At 40.5% G+C, this 9,789-nt stretch overlaps 1 pseudogene; it reads right to left on the bottom strand.

Moving 5' to 3' along the window:
- Positions 1–1,853: 1,853 nt before the first annotated feature.
- Positions 1,854–9,489, bottom strand: LOC109471302 (annotated as a pseudogene).
- Positions 9,490–9,789: the final 300 nt, after the last annotated feature.

The raw sequence follows: 9,789 nt of genomic DNA, 5'->3' as shown, positions 1-9,789 counted from the left end.
CCCACTGAAGAGATGCAAGGCATACGAGGAATGCATTCCAGACATTCCAAAACAGTGGTCAGTTTTGGGTCAGGTGCTTCCACACACTATACTACCTCCTTGTATTTACTAAGCTATAGGGGGTATCCATTACACTTTTAATAGCGATTTTTTCCTGCTTTTGAAGAGATCAGGGTTGGACGTAGCGTTATTTTTGTAATTTTTATTTTGCGAGAAACTTACATGAAATTTTCGGAGTGCGAAATCCTCCAACAGATCTCACCAAATAAGAGTAGTGATCCTAGTGATGTTCCTCCATTACTTTCCAGTCAGGGTTTATCACTGTTTTCAGACACCATTGTTGTTGTTTTAGCCTTTTTATAGGCCAGTCATTAGCCATGATATCCCAATAGAAAACCCGTCGAAATGTCAAAAGGAAAAGCTTTTAGTCAACTATGATACAGCGCAGTTCAGTGAACAAGCCCCGGGGAATGTGGGCATAGATAAAAGATGAGGTCAGGGCGGCTTGGGGTGGTGCTTCATCACTTATGCATTTATGAATAAAATGAGGTCTATAAAATACCTGTGTGGATCGTACAAAAGTCAAAATCATCCTCTAGTATTGGACTTGTAGCAAAGTGAGTTTAACAACACAAAAATTCAACCCAAAAACAACTTTATTTAATAGACACGATTGAGGTCTTTGAAAACATTTCTGATAATACAGTACTAAGAACCGTTTCATTCACTTAATCAAGGTCTTGGTTTTTGCAAAGGAAATTCCTTGGCTGGCAAATCATCCAGAACAGAAAAAATTTAGGCACTTTTATTATTTTTTTTTCATAGTTTCAAATGTTTCCAGCCGTGTTGCTCATTTTTTGGAAACTGATTTTTGCTATAATCATCTTCTGTCAAGTCTAACAGTTGAACTAACAGATTGACCTAGTAGCGATCACAAATTTGGTGACAAACGGCCGCTACCTTAGCAGTTTAAAGGTTAATCAATTTGCACATATCAAAATGGGAAACATGACTAGCATTTGCTAGGAAAGGATCCTTGTAGTTTCCCTATCATTAGAACAATAATACACTTTTCATAATTTCTGTTCGAAATCAGTGTTCAAAATGTAAAACTGTTAGGGCACATTCGGAAAGAGTCAAACTATCAGCAGTTAAACATTTGAACCAAATTCCAACATGCTTTGAAATTACGTACAACAATTAATGTTTCTTTAACATTGCAACTGATCTGTCCCAAGCAATTGTCACACGTCTGATTTTCTGTAGTTAATGGCTTCAATAAACATTTAATGCAGAAAAGCAGATCTTTTCTAAGTTAAAAAATCAACTTGAATCTGTTAACGGGTAACATGCGACTGAAAATAGCAACAGCATTATCTTACGCCGTCTTATAAACATATTCCTTAATGAGATCTTGAATAGAAATACCAACCAGTGTCAATATTATAATTATGATAATTAACTTTAACCCTTTTTACTGAAATTATGGCTTGAATAGACGGAAAGATTGTCGGAGGGTGCAACTGGAAAAAATGCTATACCCAAACGAATATTATTTGCACCAAAACATTATAGAAAACGATGTGGTACCAATTTTTTTTCTGAACAACCATTCCTTGTTTGCCATTCAATATACCAAAAATAATAACTAATAGATATGATGGATCAGAGGATACATTATTCCATTAAAACTAAAAATTTAAGAGATAACATTATGTTCTCTGTTTACAACATCATTGAGAAAAGACTACCTGAAATTAAACTAAAGGAAAGAACAGAATCATCTTCAATATTACAATGGCTCCAGACAAGCCCATTATACCTACACAGGTGTGCAGATTGTCTTCTAACCCCTACTTGCCCAGCAGTACTCCACGGGTGTACATGGGGTTTACCCACTAATTTTTCCTGCACAGCTCCTCGAGTAAATGTACAGCGGACTTACTGGGGCTTCCCTGTGGAAAGATATACGGGCTGTTAAAGCTGGCTGGTAACCGGGGTGTATAGAACCCCATGCCCATCCCCTGCCGACAACCCCCATCCCCTAACCCCCCCCCCCCTGCCCTTCGACCCCTTCCCCCCATCGGGGGTATGCTGCCGAGACCGCCCATCATCGGACCTCCTAAAGGACTAAACTGATTGTACATTGGCGGGAAGAAAGGAGGAATCATGAAGCTCTGATCTTTTATCTGTCGAGCCAGCCGCGTGTTTCTGTCCACCGGCTTAGCGAAAGTTACTTCCAGTTGGGCGCCTTCCAGCAGATTCCCATTCATGGCTATCATGGCTACGAGGGCGTCTTCTCGGGTCTTGTAGTGGACAAACGCGTAGTCGCGGATTTTCTTCACTCTAGTCACTGTTTTCTCTTCTCCCACCTCAAAGGCTTGTTTGATCGTGTTCACCTTAGTGGTTACCATTAGGTTGCGGACGTATAACACCTTGACCTTTCTCATGACTTCTTCGTCGACCTCCGGTTCCGGCTCGGCCCAATCCACGGCGATCTGATGCCCCCACAGCTGGATCCGGCCTGGGATCAGCTTCCTGCGCGCCATGGCTGCAGCCCGGTGGCTCTCGTATTCGACAAACGCAAATCCACGATTCTTGGTTTTGTCTGTGACCATCGGGTACACGATTACGTTCACCACCCCCTCGGTGATCTTTGCCATCTCCGTCAGGATGTCGTCTTTCGTTTTGTTCTTGGGGATTCCTCCGACAAAGAGTCGGCAGTTGTCCACGCTCTTGATCACCCCAATGGAGCTGCCTTCACGAATCTCATAGTTGTTTAGTTCTCGGACGGCATTTCTGGCATCCTCCTTGTTGGTGTACATCACGAAGGCGTAGCCTCGATTGGACCCGCTGAAGTCCATCATGAGCCTTAGCTCATAGATTTGGCCGATCTTCTCGAATGCCGGGACCAGCTCATCCTCGTACAAATCTCTTGGAAGCTTGCCGACAAAGACTTCGCAGCCGCGCTGTGGAGCAGGCCCCTCCCAGCCGGGCGGTGGGCGGCCATAGATTCTTTGTCCGTTCACCTGGATGAGTTTGTAGCCCGTACGATTTGTTAGGCCGCAAAGGGCCGCCTCCTTGGGTGCTCCTTCGATGGTCTTGATTGTGGGGGGTGGTGGAGGGCCAGACATGATCAAGGTTGATTCAGATCTGGAGGGAAGGAGGACGAATACATATATGTTAACCTTTGTTACACAGTCTCTCGTTGTCAGAGGCTGACTGAGCCTTCTCCCCAAGAGCTTATGGCCATACACCTCTAACTCGAGAGAACCATTCCCAGAATTATCAATAGCAACTCAGGACCCTCTGTCACCATGGAAACCTGTCACCACAGCCTCCAATATTCATAACAGACTGTTCTCAGTCTGACAACAGTAATGTCAGTATGTCAATGTTAGCATCTATGCAACGGGATAAAGATGTTCCCAATTTTAGATCTCCTGATGTCTTAGAGGCGTTGGCCGTAAGTTTCTCTAGGGGCCTAACCAATAATAGATAGGATGCTAGTATGATGTACTCAATCAAGTCTTCCAGATTCAAAGAAGATATGAAAGAACAAAAATAAATAACTTTGTATACCGTGTTCTGTGTGTTCAGTCATTTGTTCAACATTACTGATCACTAAGATTTCATAATGGAAGCAACTTTTTGCAGTTAGTGTTCACGGGAGATATCCTGACTGGCAGACATGGTTCCACATGGGGGTTTCAAGGCACTTGGTTATTGAACGAGGCCTAATATTAATAGGCCTGGAAATTCAGTCTCAAAAAAAATTCTTGCATTCCGAGCCGGCCTTTTTCACACGAGGGGATGAAAGAGGCCATCTACATCAGGGCATTACAACCATCCCTCAACAGAGACGGGGTGCGCCACAGACTTTCTGCAACTTATGATCCACTGCTCACGGAATCACGTGTTTCATCTGCATAACTTGACGTCACAAAAGCGGTGGATTGCTCAATCCTTGACAAAGACTGGAGTAGAAAAACAAAAAACAGTTGAAAATTTGGGTAAGTCCAATTCTTTTGTTGGCAATCACAGTTCGAATTTGTACCATAATTATGTTGTACTAATCAATACTAACGAAAGTTCTGACAAAAATTTTAGGATACATTGAAAAATCGTGAGGTTGTTTGAAGATCATTTTACATCAATCTCAGAACAATCTTCAGATTCTTTCAAACCATCTTCAGATTCTTTGAAACCGTCTGAAGATTCTTTGAAACCATCTGAAAATTCTTTAAAAAACCGAAGATTTTTTAAACAATCTTCAGCTTCTTTGAAATCATCTTAAGATTCTTTGAAACCATCTTCAGATTTTTCAAGATCTTCAGATTTTCCCGAAAAGCTTCAGATTTTCTCGAAAAATCTTCAGATCTTACGGTTTTTAACGACCCGTGACGACTTCCGCTGTTCCGCAGGGGGTCATTATGATCCATTAGGTGGCAAACAAGTTTGTCACAAAATATCAACCTTGTAGGTTTAAGCTGTAAATAATTACAAGCATTAGTAATATCAATATTTTTCCAACAATAATCTGTATGGTGTTTTTTATGAATCCTTATTTATATAGACTGGTTTATTTATTTTAAACTTGTATTTAACTATAGGTTTCTATGGTGTACATGTAATTGTACTGTCCCATTTTTGGCCCTCTACTGCACAACGCAATTGTGACGTCGACCCTTCTGAGAGTTGTGGAAAAACTACCCCCCTAGCTGCTACACTGAAGGGGTATGATCATATTTCTCAGAGATGAAGTTCATTGATAGCTCCCATTGGAAATGAGACATATTCCCATACCCAGTGCCTGGCCCCTGTACTGAAGGCCTGTACAGCAGCGTGCCAGCATACCTACCATCACATGACTTTTTCCACATTTCACAGGGGCCTGTCTATTGACAGCTCTAGATAAGTACTCACCATAATCTAGTCTACTACTCTGAAAAGAATTTGCAACAATCCAATAGTAGGTTTCACTTTTATTTTGACTTTTATACCAGGTACCTCAACATACTGTGCCTATGGAAAACCCCAAATTCACAGTTGCCTAAGAATAAACAGCCGGAAATTCTCTACACACACCAAATCCTTTTTCTATCACAGTTAACATTGTCATGTACTACATCCATGGCATATATAGCAAAATCCATCTTTGTTTTGGTTCTAACAAACACTAGAAATGCTAATTTCTGTATGCCGTTGGGAGGGGGGGGTCCCAGGCAGGGCACATTTTGATTGACAACTGTTAATTGATAAAAATTACAATGTTACAAACCTTTACAAATCAGTCAGTTCATCATTTTCAACAAACCTATACCACTTTTGCAGGCATCCAAGCTTTCCAAGCTATTTCTGACAACTTTGAATTAGCCATTGTACAAACTGCCCATAAAAAATAGTAGTGTATATCATGCTGATATCACAATTTTTGCAAAGAAAACCTCCAAACAATGCACCCATATTCCCCAAATTGGGTTATCATCTAACAAAAGGCACTCATACATAATATTTGTGAAACAAGTTACCAAACCTATACCTGCTAATGAGTTTGAGGGGAGGGGAGGGGTGCAGTTCATTCTGGGGCATACGTCACAATTCCGTTGCGCAGTAGAGGGCCGATTGTAGTCCATAGTTAAAACTTTTGAAACTAGAAAGGCAGACATTTGCTCGGGAGCAAATGTAGTATGTAGCTTCGCCACATCAGGCAGACATTTGCTTGGGAGCAAGTATAGTATTTCTGTCCAGCTCCTTCCTCGTTCCAAAATGGACTGATATATATCAACATTTTCCTTGTTATAGCAATATGAATCGTTTCAATACCCCCATGTAGTCCCCAATACCTTTACAGTACTTTTTAGTCAAGTATTCTCGAAACCCCCATACAGTGCTTTTCAGTAATACTAGTAGTATGTTCTCGAACCCCCCACCATACAGTGCTATTCAGTAACAAGTATTCAAAAAGCCCCCACGCTTTTCTGTATTAAGTGTTTTCAAAACCCCCATGTAGTGCTCAAAGCCCCATACAGTGCTTTTCGGTAAAATGTTCTTGAACCCTCCATACAATGTTATTCAGTTAGTGTATTCACAAAGCCCTCATGTTGTGTTTTTCAGTATTATGTGTTTTCAAAACCCCCATGTGGTGCTCAAAACCCCCATACGGTGCTTTTCAGTAAAAGTGTTCTCAAAACTCCCATACAGTGCTATTAAGGATCACCCCGTCATCAGTACAAATTTTCGCACCTTTGACAGGATCCATGACAAACTGTATCTGCTTAAAGATTACATACCCATGCCACCCTGTATCTGCTTGGAGATTGTACCATATATAATAACAATACCCTTTTTAAAAGAACATACAATCGCACACAAAATACTCACCAATGTTCAAAATTGTATTCCAAACTACTTGGAAGAATTATACATGCATATGTTAAGTTAAACATAGGTGCCCATGTACATGTATGATTGCAGCTATGTAAAAACTGTGTCAGATATTATGCGAAACGTTTACGGAGGACCCCCATAATCATAATCTCTGCCTGACAAAAACACTATCTGCAGCTAATCTGGTTAAAATACTAAGCTTCAATCCCCCACCTAAAAACAATAGCAAGGTATGTAAAACTGTAGGTTATGAGACATGTTTCCACCGATTTACAACTCAAGGCACTTGTAAAAGCAAACTTTTTCTATTATTAGTATGTGACACCAGGTGCAGATAATTCAATTAACTCCCAACCAATCAGCAACCACAACTGCAATCACTGGGCACACCTGCATACCAGATGGCTGCCCAAATATGGTAACACCAAATATGGCAACACCAGGTGGCTGCCAAATATGGTAACCCACACCAAATATGGCAACACATGCCCTGCTACCTTTTCCTATGTAAACAGCCAAAAATCCCAAATAAAAAACTTTAAAAGCATGTATCAAAAAAATGGGGAAAAAAAGGAATTTGGGTATTTGCCAACTCTTTTCTCATACCAAGTTTAAGATCATTTGGCCCGAAAATGAAGGAATTGAACCCATTGAAAGAAATGGCAGCAGGAGAAGGAGAAGAAGAAGAAACATGTGTAAATACAATGTAGCTTCTACATACCACTACGTGGTATGCGAAGCTACAAATATTTTTTCTCTTGAACATTCTGGTCCATTTTGGAGACTTTTGGGCTAGAAGGTCTAAACTTTCCTACTTAAGTCAAGTTTAGTTGATTTCACCAGTTTAGTGGGCATACTCTTGTTACAGTTGAAGTAGGAAGCAGAGGGTGGATCAATGGCGAGAACATTGCAAAGCTGAAGTCACTCTGTCCGGTCAGTCACAAAGACCGTGAAGTCAGACATCTTAAAAGTAGACTTGGAAAGTGCGCACTTTGTGCATCTTATGCAATCTATTGTGCCAGAAACACGCCTGCTTGGGAATGCACTTCAGGATTGTTCTACTGTAAAAATTAGATGTAAAATTTAGCTGCTGCCTTTTTAAGAACTCTAAATTGTAATTGTTATATAATGTACCCGTAATTATAATTATATATGGCAATTTTTAATAGAGAACGTCTGTACGTCCGATGCACACAGTGACTAGTATATTGTATTTTTGTCTGTCCACCTTGCGTCCTCCTCTTGTTACCTAAACATGAGACAAAGGATTGTCCTAGGTTTTTAGCTATGTATTTAATATGTCATTCATCTTGTATGGAATAAAGATGATTTTAACCCCCCCCCCCTGAGTAATGAGGTCTTGCCTGAATGGAGCGGATGAATACATGAGAAAATTGGGTCAAAAGTAGGGTTTGTGTACTGTGATCAGCTGTTGTTGTAGTTTGAGCAGGTCAACCCCCTGTTTTCTTTGTATATTTGGGAGGCAGACCATTCTGGCTTTCTGATGCAGAGGAATTTTTGAGATTGAAATGCGGAAAAGTACTTTTATGAATCCTTGCTTCAGTGTATTTAACCAAATTTTTCTATGGCCCTATGTAATTGTACTGTCTGTCCAGTACTGTAGGGGTTGGGATTAGGGTTAAGGGTTCCTCTTTAGGCTAGTGGCGTAAGACATATAGCCTAAGAAAGAACTCAGTTCTGACGCATTACTGTTTTGAAAACGATATTCAGATACCACCCTTCTTTAAAACATTACAATTGTTTAAAAGATACCTATTACATGTATATTCTTCCTATTTTTCGAACATATTACTATTAGCTCTAGTGCTAGTACTATGGCTAGGGTAAGAGTAACTAATAGTAAGGGTGTTTTCAAAGGTTCGAAAAGTATTAGTGACCGTCTACTTGATGTTTCAAGTTTATTTATTTCACCAGGGCATACCACAGACCCACTGGTCTGATTTTCAGGTATCCCTGGGCACATACATTAAAACATACATTAGTAAAAATTACAATTGCTAACTGTAAGATTCTGTATATTATAGTGTCGCTGGCATATGTAGCAGAGGACAGTCTAAAGCGTCACTGAAACAGAAAGAAAAGATTGTCTTGTTCACAAAACATCTTAGTAGTACCAACAAAAAGCAAAAATCTACAACAAAAGTTCAGGTGTGACGTCTTGCCGACTGGTTCGCTGATTGTTAGCTACAACCCGTTGTTTTAATATATTCGAATCCAAGATCGCTATCTTATCAACTTGTACGATAGTAGCAAAAGTAGTACACCCCCGGGTTCGAATGGTATGATCCGGAGTTTGGGGTCTAAGCACATGGAAATCTCAGTACATACACTTGTCTGAGTCCTGTCTAAGTTAACCAGTTACATCCACGTCTGGAGCCAGTGTGATCATTTTTTGTAAGGTCCAATCGAGCTACTAAGGGGCTCTTACAATATTTTACGGTCGTGCATATTTTTTTTTGGAGACGCTCTCAACAATCTACTCCAGCACAGTGCACACTGATTTTACTAAAAACTACATGATACTGTTCCTTATCAATATCTTTCAATGTATCTGAATTCACGATAAGTATCTTTTCAACGTAAATCTTACAATCGAAAAATTGTCTGGACATTATGTCCAGGAACTGGACGCATGCCCCCCTCCCACCCTGCACGGGAAACTTATACACTTCTACACAATTTCTCGTCAAATGTCGTGCTGATCACATGACACTGTTTCTTAGAATGTAACGTCATAAATTTATTGAACCAATTTTCGTACGATAAAAACAGTCTCATCTGGGTGACTACTTTTGCCCCGACGTCAATTACTTTCTTTACACGGGAGTCGAACATAGGACATAGTTCGGAATGACCGACTACACTATAACCTCAAAAATATGTGCTAAACATGAGGAACATGAGGGTACGGTGAGATTTGTTACAATCTCGCTATTACGTGCAAGTAGTGAGGAAAAAACGTGTCAAAAACCTACCGTTGAAAGGTGACGACACTTAAAACGCCTGATCTTGTTGATTGTGAGCTTTGCTCGCCGGTATTGAGTGCTGAGGTGCATGAAGTATAAAGAGTGACCTCACGACGTATGCCTCCGTAGTATGTATGAAGGACCATAGGTACAATGCGAAAAGCCTTCGAAAGGACATCTCTCGTCACGTTCCACACCCATTTCTCACCGTTCCATATCCATTTCTATTCGTTCCACACCCATTTCCCTTCGTTGCTGGCGTTCCTTGTGTTCCTGCCATGTTCCTACTGTCACATTGTACCTATGGTCCTTCGTACAGCACAGGGGATCATACAGACTTGAAAAGGGGGGTATGCCTTCTACAACTTATGTCTACCCATATAAACTTTGTATATCCAACGATCTATCTTTC

Source organism: Branchiostoma belcheri, unplaced genomic scaffold (genome assembly GCF_001625305.1).
Source record: "Branchiostoma belcheri isolate BF01 breed outbred unplaced genomic scaffold, Haploidv18h27 scaffold247, whole genome shotgun sequence".
NCBI lineage: Eukaryota > Metazoa > Chordata > Leptocardii > Amphioxiformes > Branchiostomatidae > Branchiostoma > Branchiostoma belcheri.
This window is presented reverse-complemented; position numbering and strand designations above follow the sequence as displayed.